This window comes from Pongo abelii, chromosome 1 (genome assembly GCF_028885655.2).
Source record: "Pongo abelii isolate AG06213 chromosome 1, NHGRI_mPonAbe1-v2.0_pri, whole genome shotgun sequence".
Classification (NCBI taxonomy): Eukaryota; Metazoa; Chordata; class Mammalia; order Primates; family Hominidae; genus Pongo; species Pongo abelii.
In genome coordinates, this window is record NC_071985.2 from 187,811,911 (window position 1) to 187,824,182 (window position 12,272).

The 12,272-nt window shown below is 47.1% G+C and overlaps 1 protein-coding gene across 4 annotated transcripts in view; it reads left to right on the top strand.

Moving 5' to 3' along the window:
- The first annotated feature begins 3,256 nt into the window (after positions 1-3,256).
- Positions 3,257-12,272, top strand: part of TESK2 (testis associated actin remodelling kinase 2) — a 150,161-nt gene continuing 141,145 nt past the window's right edge. For 3 of the 4 annotated variants that reach the window (XM_002810901.5, XM_024247426.3, XM_024247436.3), the window contains exon 1: positions 3,257-3,946. The gene's annotated coding sequence lies outside the window, so the exon portion shown is untranslated. Of the gene's footprint in view, positions 3,947-6,196; positions 6,241-12,272 lie in introns of those variants that run through there. The other variant, XM_054535572.2, reaches the window with a different exon arrangement.

Below are 12,272 nucleotides of genomic sequence, written 5' to 3' on the forward strand. Positions count from 1 at the left end.
TTTAGTAGAGACGGGGTTTCACCATGTTGGCCAGTCTGGTCTTGAACTTCTGACCTCAAGTGATCTGCCCGCCTCGACCTCCCAAGTGCTGGGATTACAGTTGTGAGCCACCGTGCCCAGCCTGTAGCTGTACCTTCTGAGTGCAAGCTCAGTTGAACTTGGAAAGTAATGGGAGCTCCCATTCTGGTGAGTAGAATGAGGTAGGACACTGCTCTGGGGCAGTAGTGCTGGGGGATGCAAAGGAGGATGAGATATTCTAGTGGGACTTGGATCTGGACTGTAGGAGGCTACCTTTCCTCATCTCCAGCTTCTGCCTTTTTTTTTTTTTTTTTTTTTTTTTTTGAGACAAGGTCTTACTCTGTTGCCCAGGCTGGAGTGCAGTGGCATGATCTTGGCTCACTGCAGCCTCTGCTTCCTGGACTAAAGCAATCCTCCCACCTTAGCCTCCCAAGTAATAATATATGGGACTACAGGCACACGCTATCATGCCTGGCTAATTTTTAAATATTTTTTGTAGAGACAGGTTTTCACCATGTTGCCCAGGCTGGTCTTGAACTCCTGGGCTCAACTGATCCACCAACTTTGGCCTCCCAAAGTGTTCAGATTACAGGTGTGAGCTGCTACCATGCCTAGCCCCAGATTCTGCTGCTTGAGGCTCTCTTTGGCATCTCCACACATCATCCTTAGCAGCCCAGACTGCATTTCTGTAGCAGCCTCTTCCCTGGTCTCTTCTTTTAGTCTGTCTGCCTCTAATCCAGTGGCTTTAATAATTTTTTGGCTGTGACTTCCAGTAAGAAATACAATTTACATTGTGACCTAGTAAATATGTGTGTAGATTTATTAACCGAAATAAAAATATGATGATTTAATTTTTATCCTTAGTGGGAGTGATACACTGATATTTTCTATTATATTTCATTAAAAAATGCCTTGTGACTAATGATCCTGATCATTTTCACTACTTGGACAACATGGAACATGAACTGCATGGGTCCCCCCCCTTTTTTTTTTTTGAGATGGAGTTTTACTTTGTTACCCAGGCCAGAGTGCAGTGGCGAGATCACTGCTCACTGCAGCCTCAACTTCCTGGGCTCTAGCGATCTCTCACCTCAGTCTCCCATGTAGCTGGGACTACAGGCATGCGCCACCACACCCAGCTAATTTTTTGTACTTTGTAAAGACAGGGTTTTGCCATCTTGCCTAGGCTGGTCTCGATCTCCTGGGCTCGAGTGATCCTCCTGCCTCAGCTTCCCTAGTAGCTAGTACTACAGGCATGTGATGCCACACCCAGCTAATTAAAAAAGGATTTTTGTTTGTAGAGACGTGTCTCACTATGTTGCCCAGGCTGGTCTCAAACCCTTGGGCTCAAGAGATCTTCCTACCTCAGTCTCCCAAAGCCCTTGGGATTACAGGTCTGAGCCCACACACCCAACCTCAACAGAAATATTAAATAGCAATGTGGAAAATTGTTATTTGAGCTGTCACCAGGTGGCAGCACATGATTTGTTGCCAGAAGAATGGTACCAAAAAGCCTTTGGTCAGGGGGACTGGGCTGGGGTGATCTCTCTTCTCCCTTCAGAGATTCTGTGAGCTACCAATTAATCTTCCTAAAACACTGCCCTGTTTAGTTTATGGTCCTGCTCAAGAATAGCTCTCACAGCATAAAAAACAAAAGACAAATTTGAATATTGGCATTTAAGCCCAACCCACATGCAGCCTCTTCTCTCTCCAATATCTCCTACCACACTTCTTTCTTTCTTTTTATATTTTTTTGGGACAGGGTCCTGCTCTGTTGTCCCGGCTGGAGTGCAGTGGCACCATTCACAGCTCACTGTAGCCTTGACCTCTGGGCTCAGGTGAGCTTCTGGCCTTAGCCTTCCAACTAGCTAGGACCACAGGTACATGCCACCATTTTGGGCTCATTTTTTTTTTTCTGTACAGACAGGTTCTCGCTGTGTTGCCCAGGCTGGTCTCGAACTCTTGGCTTCAAGTGATCCACCTTGGCCTCCCAAATTGCTGGGATTACAGAAGTGAATCACTGTGTCTGGTCATATTTCATTTTTTTGTTTTGAGACGGAGACTTGCTCTGTCGCCCAGGCTGGAGTGCAGTGGTGCGATCTTGGCTCACTGCAACTTCTGTTTCCCGGGCTCAAGCGATTCTCTTGCCTCAGCCTCCTGAGTAGCTGGGACTACAGGTACGCGCCAATACACCCAGCTAATTTTTGTATTTTTAGTAGAGACGAGGTTTCACCATGTTTGCCAGGATGGTCTCGATCTTCTGACTTCGTGATCCCCCTGCCTCGGCCTCCCAAAGTGGTGGAATTACAGGCGTGAGCCACTGCTCCCGGCCCTGGCCATATGTCTTAAACTTTGTGGCCACCAGGAATGCATACCACCTATACTCTTCCAGGAGGATGAAAGTCTTAAGATGTCTGAAAAGGGGTCTCTAACCCCTGGGAGTGCTAATACAGTAAGGCCCATACTGCTTGCTCTTGCCCTCCTCCTGTTCTAGTCTCTTCATTCATGAGTTTATGAGCTCCTGATGTCCAGGCACATGCAAAGAGTGAAGAAATATGTGCCTTGAACAGCTGGGCAGAATTCTTAGTTGGGAGCGGTGGCTCACGCCTGTAATCCCGGCACTTTGGGAGGACGACGTGGGCCGATCACTTGAGTCCAGGAGTTACAGACCAGCCTGGGCAACATGGTAAACCCCGTCTCTACAAAATATACAAAAAATTAGTCAGGCATGCTGGCGTGCGCCTGTAGTCCCAGCTATCCGGGGAGGCTGAGTTGGGAGGATCATCTTAGTCCAGGAGTTTGAGGCTGCAAGTGAGCCATGATCGCGCCACTGCACTTCATCATCCTGGGCGACAGAGTGAGACCCGTCTAAAAAAAAAAAAAAAAAAACCAACAAAACCAACAAAAAATCCCAACTTATTCCCCACCAGCTTTCTTTCAAAATCTGTTTTCAAGCTAGCTGAAGTGTTACCTCCTCTAAGCTTTCACTTAACCGAATCTCATAGTCGTGATTAATTGCTTCCCTAGCATTTTGTTTAGCTCTACTGATTGCTCTTACTATTTCAAGTCGGTATTATTGATATATTTTTTCCTCCTCACTATACTGAAACCCTGCAGGACGCAGCATTCTTACCGCTTTTCCTTACTCAGCTGTACCTTGACCAACCCGAAAGCCGCGCCAGTCTAGTCCATTTTCAATTGGCTTTATCAATTACCAATTATTTCTGTGTTTAACATTTTTATTGGTCCATCTTGTGTTTACTGCCCCGCCCTCTAAGAGGCTCCTGGACTTGGGTTTCCCCCAGGTGTATTCCCTCTTCCTCGGTTCCGCCTTTCCCACACACTACTTCTTCTGTTTTTACCTCGACTTCCTTCCTATTGGTTCCCTTCGTCCTCCGGAGTTGGCGCCTACGGCTGTTGATTGGCTTTTCTGGACGCCCATTGTGCCCATCCTCATACCACGTGGCATTCCTAGCGCTAATTGGGCAATTTCACTAGCTCGTTTATCAGGAGTTGACGGTTGATTGGCTACTCTGAGGGAGGGCTTGAGGGAGGGGCGTGGCCAGTCGAGACCCCGCCCCCCAGCCCCCTTGCTGGGCCGGGTAGGCGTTTCGGTCTCTCGCGGCCCGGGAGCTCAGCAGAGCTACCAGCTCCCCTGTTGGTTTCGCTGGTCGGATTGTCCTCCTGGCCCCGCCAAACAGGCGGGGGGAGCGGCCCCGACTGTGGGGCCATGGCAGTAGTCTCCTCGTTCTCCGCCGCCGCTAGCCTAGCTGAGTCGCCGGCTTCTGAGCTAGGGGCTCCCACCGCCTCCGCAGGCTAAGGAGCCGCTGCCACCAACGAGCTGTGAGGGTTACTATGCTCCGTCTTTGCCGCCGTCTCCTCCTCTTGCCCGCGCAGGCACCCCTCTGGCTGCTCAGTCCTGCCTCAGGTAACGTGAAAAGAGGACGGGGGACACAAACCCGGGCATCCTGCCCAGCTCGCGCGCGCTGCCGCTCCACCTCCTCTGCCCCGGAGCAGAGGCGCCTGCGTCCCTCCGCACCCGACGGGACCCCTCGGCTTCCCAGAGGTCCCCCCCTCTCAGCGGCGGCGGACGCTCCCTTCCTGGCCGCTTTCCCCTTTCCTTCTCACTTCCCTCAGGCTCCCCGCCACGTCTGCTCCCCCTTAGAACCTGGGAACCCATTAGAAGTTACCTCGCTCGCATTAGGGATCTTTCGTTTTCTCGGAAAACTCTTGTTTCAGAGACTTCCAGCTCCCCACTGAGCGCCTCCCTGCTCGCATACCCGCTTCTGCCTCAGAGATCTGGGTTCCTTCACTTGACTTCCCTCCGATACACTTCCCTCGAAAACATTCACCTCTACCCAGGAAAACAATTCCCTCCCCTCAGACCCTACTGCCTTCCCCCTCTTCTTTCCTCGCTTGTCATCATCTCCCTTCCTTTCCCCTCTCTGCTTTTTACTCTTCGCTATGAAGACTGGACTAAGCCAGTGTTCAGATTTCGCTATAACTGAAACCCAGGTTTGTGTAATTTAAAAATCTTTAAATTGTATACCTCTGAGAAAAACTTGCTGAGGAATTTGGACTTTATGCTGCATGCATAGGGAGCCGTTGAAGGTTTTGTAAGCAGGAGCTTGGTATGATTGCATTATCTCTGGTGAAAATATAGAGGAAGGACTGAAAGTGAAGACCGTGGAGGCGGAAAGGGCAGGTAGGCAGAAAACGAGTGTGCTCATCCAGGCGGGAGGGAATGGCCCGAAATTCCAAGAGGTTTCAAAATAAAGTTCAGAGGAATAGTAGAAAGTTTCTGACTTGGCTGATGGTGTGAATCGGTAGTGTTAATTGAAATAGGGAACATAGTCTCCGGTTATACCACCCTCAACGCTCCTGATCTCATCTGAAATAGGGAGCATAAAAAAGCAATTTTGAGAGAAGGTAATAAATTTGGTTTTGAACAAGTTAAGTTTCAGGGTTTTTTTGTTTGTTCGTTTTTGTTTTTTTTTTTTTTGACGGAGTCTCATTCTGTCACCCAGGCTGGAGTGCAGTGGCACGATCTCAGCTCACTGCCACCTCCTCCTCCCAGGTTCAAGCGATTCTCCTGCCTCAGACTACCGAGTAGCTGGGATTACAGGCATGCACCACCACACCCGGCTAATTTTTGTATTTTTAGTAGAGACGGGGTTTCCCTATGTTGGCCAGGCTGGTCTCGAACGTCTAACCTCAGGCAATCCGCCCACCTCGGCCTCCCACAGTGCTGGGATTACAGGCGTGAGCCACTGCTCCCAGCCGAGTTTGAGGTGTTTTGAAATATCACTGTGAGTAGCTGGAAATTTGGGTCTGAAAATTGGGAGAAAGCTTGGACCTGGATACATAAATTTGGAGGGTCAAGAGAATATATGGGGGATATTTGTATGCCTTAGTATGGAATGGTAATACTGAAAGATGAGAAGGGCTGTGGACCAGAAGGAGCATCATTGTTTGAAAGGTAATAGACACTGAAAAAGAGAGATTAAAGGAACGGGACAAGAGCTAGAACATAACAGCATTACAATAGGAGCCAAAGAAAGGATTTCAAGAAGGCGGAGGGGGGGGAGGGGGGTGACTATCAATTTCACGTGCTCCCGAGGTCCGGCTGAATGAGAATTAAGAAGCTTTTTTTTTTTTTTCTTTGGTGTCAGGGTCTCACTCTGTCGCCCAGGCTGGAGTGCAGTGGTGCAGTCTCGGATCCTCCCACCTCAGCCTTCTGAGTAGCTGGGATCACAGGCAGGAGCCACCACACCCAGATTATTTTTTGTATTTTTTGTAGAGACGGGGTTTCTCTGTGTTGCCCAGGCTGGTCTTGAACTCCTGAGCTCAAAGCTATCTGCCTTCCCCAGCCTCCCAAAGAGCTGGGGTTACAGGGGTGAGCCATCATGCCCGGCCTGCCCCGTATTTAGCAATCAGGAGGTCACTTGTTTCCTCTGAAATGCAGTTTTGGTAGGGTGGGGATGGCAATGAAGGTAATAGTGAGATCATGATGGATTGAGGAATAAATGAGAAGAAATGAGTAAAATTATTCTCCAGAGTTTGGTTGTGAAGGAGAGCTGGTTCTAGTGAAACTCATCTTTATTGAGAATATATTATATGCCACATACATAAAGATGCTTTATAGATCACAACAGCCTTGTGGTTAACATGTCAGTATCCCTCTTTTACAGTTGAGAGTACTGTGGACAAGGATTTGAGCAGGTATGTCTAGTTCTGAAACCTGTGTTCTTTCCATTATGGCACATGTGTGTTTTTCTTTTCAGTACAGGTGAAGCAGTTCTGTAAGTGAGGGGAAAGTTCATCTAGGAAATATGTCAGTCAGGCATTTTGCCCTTTGACACCAAAAGGATAGTAGTGAAAATGGATAATGATGTGGTAGAAGGGAAGGAAAGTGAGGGAGTTTGACAGATGGCCTTATTGATGTGATTACTTATCTGTGGAGAAGTCAGTTTAGAGGCTGAAGACACTATGGTGAGTTTCTGACTTGAGTATTATGGCCATGGGACTCTTAAATGGAAAATGAAAGAGAATAAAGATTTAACAAAAAAAAATTGTTGGCCAGGTGTGGTGGCTCACTTTGGATTTTTTAATCCCAGCACTTTGGGAGGCTGAAGTGGGAGGATCGCTTGAGTCCAGGAGTTTGCGACCAGCATGGGCAACATCGTGAGACCTCGTCTCTACAGAAAATCAAAAAATTAGCTGGGTGTGGTGGTGCATGCCTGTTGTCCCAGCTACTGGAGAGGCTAAGGTGGGAGGATTGCTTGAACCAGGAGGCTGAGGTTGCAGGGAGTCAAGATTGTGCCACTGCACTCCAGCCTGGGGGAAAGAAAAAAAAAAGAAGCAAAAGAAACTCAGGAGCTAAAAGATTGTTGACCACATTGAGGGGCCTACTAGTTAGAAATAATATATTTGTAATGGGGCCCAGTAGCATGGATTTTACACTTTATTCAACAGCCTAAGAATAGTAGGACAAAAAAGATGGTTGGATTGATTCAAAATTGAAACTTGCAGGACAGAAAGATAAAATGGGAAGCAACTTTACACTGCTATTGATAGTGTAGGAGATATGTTTTATTCCAAGGGACCAAGCTGGGAGTTATAAGAAGCAAAATCTAGAGGGAGGCTGGTGTACTTAGAGAATAAAAAGACAATCAGAAATGTGGTTGAAGACCAGATTTTGTAAGAAATATATAATTGGACAGCTCAGAGTTCATTATTTCAAGGTAAAGACAAAAACTGGCTTAACTGTCTCAATGCTGTTGGAGGGGAATGGAGGTGTAGGTTATTGAAGTATGGGAGATTAAGGGGCTGTGTTGAATATGTCATCAATATGAATGTCACAGTTGTCCAGCATGATAGCAGGAGATTGAGCAGAGGAGATAGTAAGTCCTATAGGTGGGCCTGCTCACCAAGGAGGGACCCAGAGTTGGATTGGTGGTTCCTTGGCACTTGTTGAAAAGTAGTACCAAATGGTACAGATGTTTGTATATGAATTAATGGTGATATCCTCAGATACTTGATGCCCTGGATGTATGATGTGTTATTCTCTCTTACAGATATATGTTTGGGATAGACCCTCAAACACAAAAAATCCTTTGTAAGCTTGACATATGATAGGCTTTGATTCTGTTTAAAATATATGTGCTGGCTGGGTGTGGTGGCTCACACCTGTAATCCCAGCACTTTGGGAGGCCAAGGTGGGTGGATCACCTGAGGTCAGGAGTTCGAGACCAGCCTGACCAACATGGAGAAACCCCGTCTCCACTAAAAAAAGAAAAATACAAAAATTAGCCGGGTGTGGTGGTGCATGCATGTAATCCCAGCTACTTGGGAGGCTGAGGCAGGAGAATCGCTTGAACCCAGGTGGTGGAGGTTGCAGTTAGCCGAGATCAGGCCACTGCACTCCAGCCTGGGCAACAAGAGTGAAACTCTGTCTCAAAAAAAAAAAAAAAATGTATATTATATATATATGTGTGCTGGGAGGTTAGGGACTCTCCACCTCAGGATCCTCAGTAACATTTTTTTTATGGTTTTAGTTAATTGTGTGTGTGTGCGGTTTTTTTTTAATTAATTTTTTTTTTATGGAGTCTTGCTCTGTCGCCCAGGCTGTAGTGCAGTGGCAAGATCTCGGCTGACTGCAAGCTCCGCTTCCCAGGTTCGCACGATTCTCCTGCCCCTCAGCCTCCTGAGTAGCTGGGATTACAGGTGAGGGCCACCATGCAGGGCTAATTTTTGTATTTTTGGTAGAGATGGGGTTTCACCATGTTGGCCAGGCTGGTCTCAAAAGGTTTTAGTTAATTGTAAAAAGAAAATTACACATTTAAATATGCTCATCCCGGACTTATTTTGAGGAGAAAACTGACTTGCTTTTATGCTTTCTTCCCTGTATGAAAGTATTTATAGATATATTCTTAGTGTCACACATTTCATTTTGTTTTGCAAAAAGAATGTAGTGTTGGAATTTGAAACCTATGATAAGGGCATTTATGGGAATTTCATCTCCTTCTGGTAGATGAAGCCCAATTATTACATTGTATTGTGTGGGTGATGGTGAATGTTTTGACCCAACAATGGCTATTATACTATTTACAAAGTCATCATATGGAGATGACTTCAGTGTAGTCTCACTAGTGTTATTTTCCCTGAACAATCAGAGGCAGTGGCTGTTTCAGAGAAAAGCCTGGTTGTAATGAGTTTTATGTCTTCCATTCCTGAAAATTTCCAAAAGGCAGTGTAATGAAAGGAAAAGAACATTAGGAAAATCTTAGTCGTATTCAACTCTGTTGTTATTAACTATATGATGGTTAATACAAAGGCAAATTACTTATCTTTTGTGAGCTTTAGTTTTTTTTTTTTGAGACATTTAATCTTTGAATAGATAATACATTCAACTGGTTATTAAATGTAAACATTTTTTAATATATAAATTTAGGGCTGGGTGCGGTGGCTCACGCCTATAGTCCGAGCACTTTGGGAGGCTGAGGCAGGTGGATCACTTGAGGTCAGGAGTTCGAGACCAGCCTGGCGAAGATGGTGAAACCCCCTCTCTACTAAAAATATGAAACATTAGCTGAGTGAGGTGGCCTGCGCCTGCTATCTCAGCTACTTGGGAGGCTGAGGCAGGAGAATCGCTTGTACCCAGGAAGTGGAGGTTGCAGTGAGCCGAAATCATGCCACTGTACTGCAATCTAGGCGACAGAGTGAGACTCCGTCTCAAAAAAATAATAATAAAAATAAAAAATAAATTTATATAACAGTGAAAAGTGGGCCGGGCGCGGTGGCTCACGCCTGTAACCCCAGCACTTTGGGAGGCCGAGGCGGGGGATCACGAGGTCCAGAGATCTAGACCATCCTGACTAACACGGTGAAACCCCGACTCTACTAAAAATACAAAAAATTAGCAGAGTGTGGTGGCGCATGCGTGTAGTCCCAGCTACTCAGGAGGCTGAGGCAGGAGAATGGTGTGAACCCGGGAGGCGGAGGTTGCAGTGAGCCGAGATCGCACCACTGCACTCCAGCCTGGGCGACAGAGCGAGACTCCGTCTCAAAAAAAAAAAAAAAAAAAATTGAAAAATCTTACTCCCATCTCTGTTCCTTATTAACCTGGTTCCATGCCCTCTCCCAAACATTTTGAACAGTCTCTTTATATTCTTTTAGACTTTCTTTTTTATTTTTCATTTTTGAGACGGAGTCTCACTCTGTCGCCCAGGCTGGTGTGCAGTGGCGCAATCTCGGCTTTCTGCATCTTCCGCCTCCCGCGTTCAAGCGATTCTCCAGCCTCAGCCTCCTGAGTAGCTGGGATTACAGGTGTGCACCACCACGCCCGGCTAATTTTTTAATTTTTAGTAGACACGTGGTTTCACCATGTTGGCCAGGCTAGACTTGAACTCCTGACCTCAAGTGATCTGCCCACCTCAGCCTCCCAAAGTGCTGGGATTACAGGCATGAGCCACCGCGCCCGGCCTCTTTTAGACTTTCTTTAGGCAAATGCTTACAAATAAGAATATACGGCTGGGCATGGTGGCTCATGCCTGTAACTCCAGCACTTTGGGCGGCGGAGGCCAGTGGATCACCTGAGGTCAAAAGTTTGAGACCAGCCTGGCCAACACAGTGAAACCCCGTCTCTACTAAAAATACAAAAATTAGACAGGCGTGGTGGCAGGTGCCTGTAATCTCAGTTACTCGGGAGGCCGAGGTAGGAGAATAACTTGAACCTGGGAGGCGGAGGTTGCAGTGAGCTGAGATCGCGCCACTGTACTCCAGCTTAGGTGACAAGAGGGAGACTCCATCTCAAAAAGAAAAAAAAAAAAAAGTAGAATTAAAAAAAATGATACACTTGGCCCTTGAACAAAACAGGGGTTGGGAAGCCAACCCCTGTGCGGTAGAAAATCCAAGTATAATTTTTTTTTTTTTTTTTTTTTTTTAAGAAAGAATCTCTTGCTGTTGCACAGGTTGGAGTGCAGTGGCAGGATCATGGCTTGCTGCAGACTCAACTTTGTAGACTCAAGTGATCCTCCCCTTTTAGCTTCCTGAATGAGTAGCTGGGACCACAGGTGCATGCCACCATGCCTGGCTAATTTTTTTTTTTTTGTAGAGACAGGGCCTCCCTGTGTTGCCTAGGCTAGTCTCAAACTCCTGGGCATCAACACTTCTCCCATTTCAGCCTCCCAAAGTTCTGGAATTACTGGCATGAGCCACTGTGCCTTGGCCCCAGGTATAATTTTTGACCCCCCTCCGCCGCCCCCTCGCGGCAAAACTTACCTACTGCTGTTGTTGGTGGTGTTGCATAGCCTGGCTTCATTAATTTCCTTTTTTTTTTTTTTTTCTTTTTTCTGAGATGGAGTTTCGTTCTGGTTGTCCAGGCAGTAGTGCAATGGCACAGTCCCAGCTCACTGCAACCTCTGCCTCCCAGGTTCAAGCAGTTCTCCTTCTTCAGCCTCCCGAGTAGCTGGGTTTACAGGTGTGCGCCACCATGCCCAACTAATTTTTTTGTATTTTTAGTAGAGACACGGTTTCACCATGTTGGCCAGGCTGGTCTTGAACTCTTGACCTCAGGCCATCCGCCCGCCTCGGCCTCCCAAAGTGCTGGGATTACAGGTGTGAGCCACCACGCCCGGCTCCTCTTTTTTGCTGTTGTTTTTTTTTTCCGAGATGGAGTCTCGCTCTATTGTCCAGGCTGGAGTGCAGTGGTGTGATCTTGGCTCACTGCAAGCTCCACCTCCTGGGTTCACGCCATTCTCCTGTCTCAGCCTCCTGAGTAGCTGGGATTACAGGCACCCGCTACCATGTCTGGCTAATTTTTTTTTTTGTATTTTTAGTAGAGATGGGGTTTCCCCGTGTTAGCCAGGATGGTCTTGATCTCCTGACCTTGTGATCTGCCCGCCTCAGCCTCCCAAAGTGCTGGGATTACAGGCGTCAGCTACTGCACCTGGCCATTTTTTTTTTTTTTTTTTTTGAATTGGAGTTTTGTTCTTGTCGCCCCGACTGGAGTGCAATGGTGCCATCTCAGCTCACTGCAACCTCCACCTCCTGGGTTCAAGCAATTCTCCTGCTCAGCCTCCCGAGTAGCTGGGATTACAGGGGCCCGCCACCATGCCCAGCTAATTTTTGTATATTTAGTAGAGACAGGGTTTCACCATCTTACCCAGGCTGATTTCAAATTCCTGACCTCAGGTGATCCACCCCCCTTGGCCTCCCAGAGTGCCTGGATTACAGGTGTGAGCAACCACGCCTGGCCCCAGGTATAAATTTTGACCTCCCCCAAAACTTAACTGCTGTTGCTGTTGGCATTGAATAGCCTGGCTTCATGAATTTACTTTTTTTTTTTTTTTTAAATGGCTGACCACTACTGCTGCAGATCTCAATCTGTGGTACATATCAAGCAATTCAAATTTTTATTTATTTATTTTTTTGAGACAGGGGCCGTTGCCTAGGCTGGAGTGCAGTGGTCTGATCATAGCTCACTATGGCCTCGACCTCCCAGGCTCAAGCCATCCTCCCATCTCAGCCTCCCGAGTAGCTGGGACTACAGGTGTGTGCGACCACTCCAGGATAAGTTTTTATTTTTTTGTAGAGGCATGGTCTCACTATGTTACTATGGCTGATCTCAAACTCCTGGGCTCAAGCGATCCTCCTGCCTCAGTCTCCCAAAGTGCTGAGATCACAAGTGTGAGCCACCATGCCTGGCCAACTTTTTCGTATAATGTCGTGACTTTTCTGTTTCTTGAGAGCAC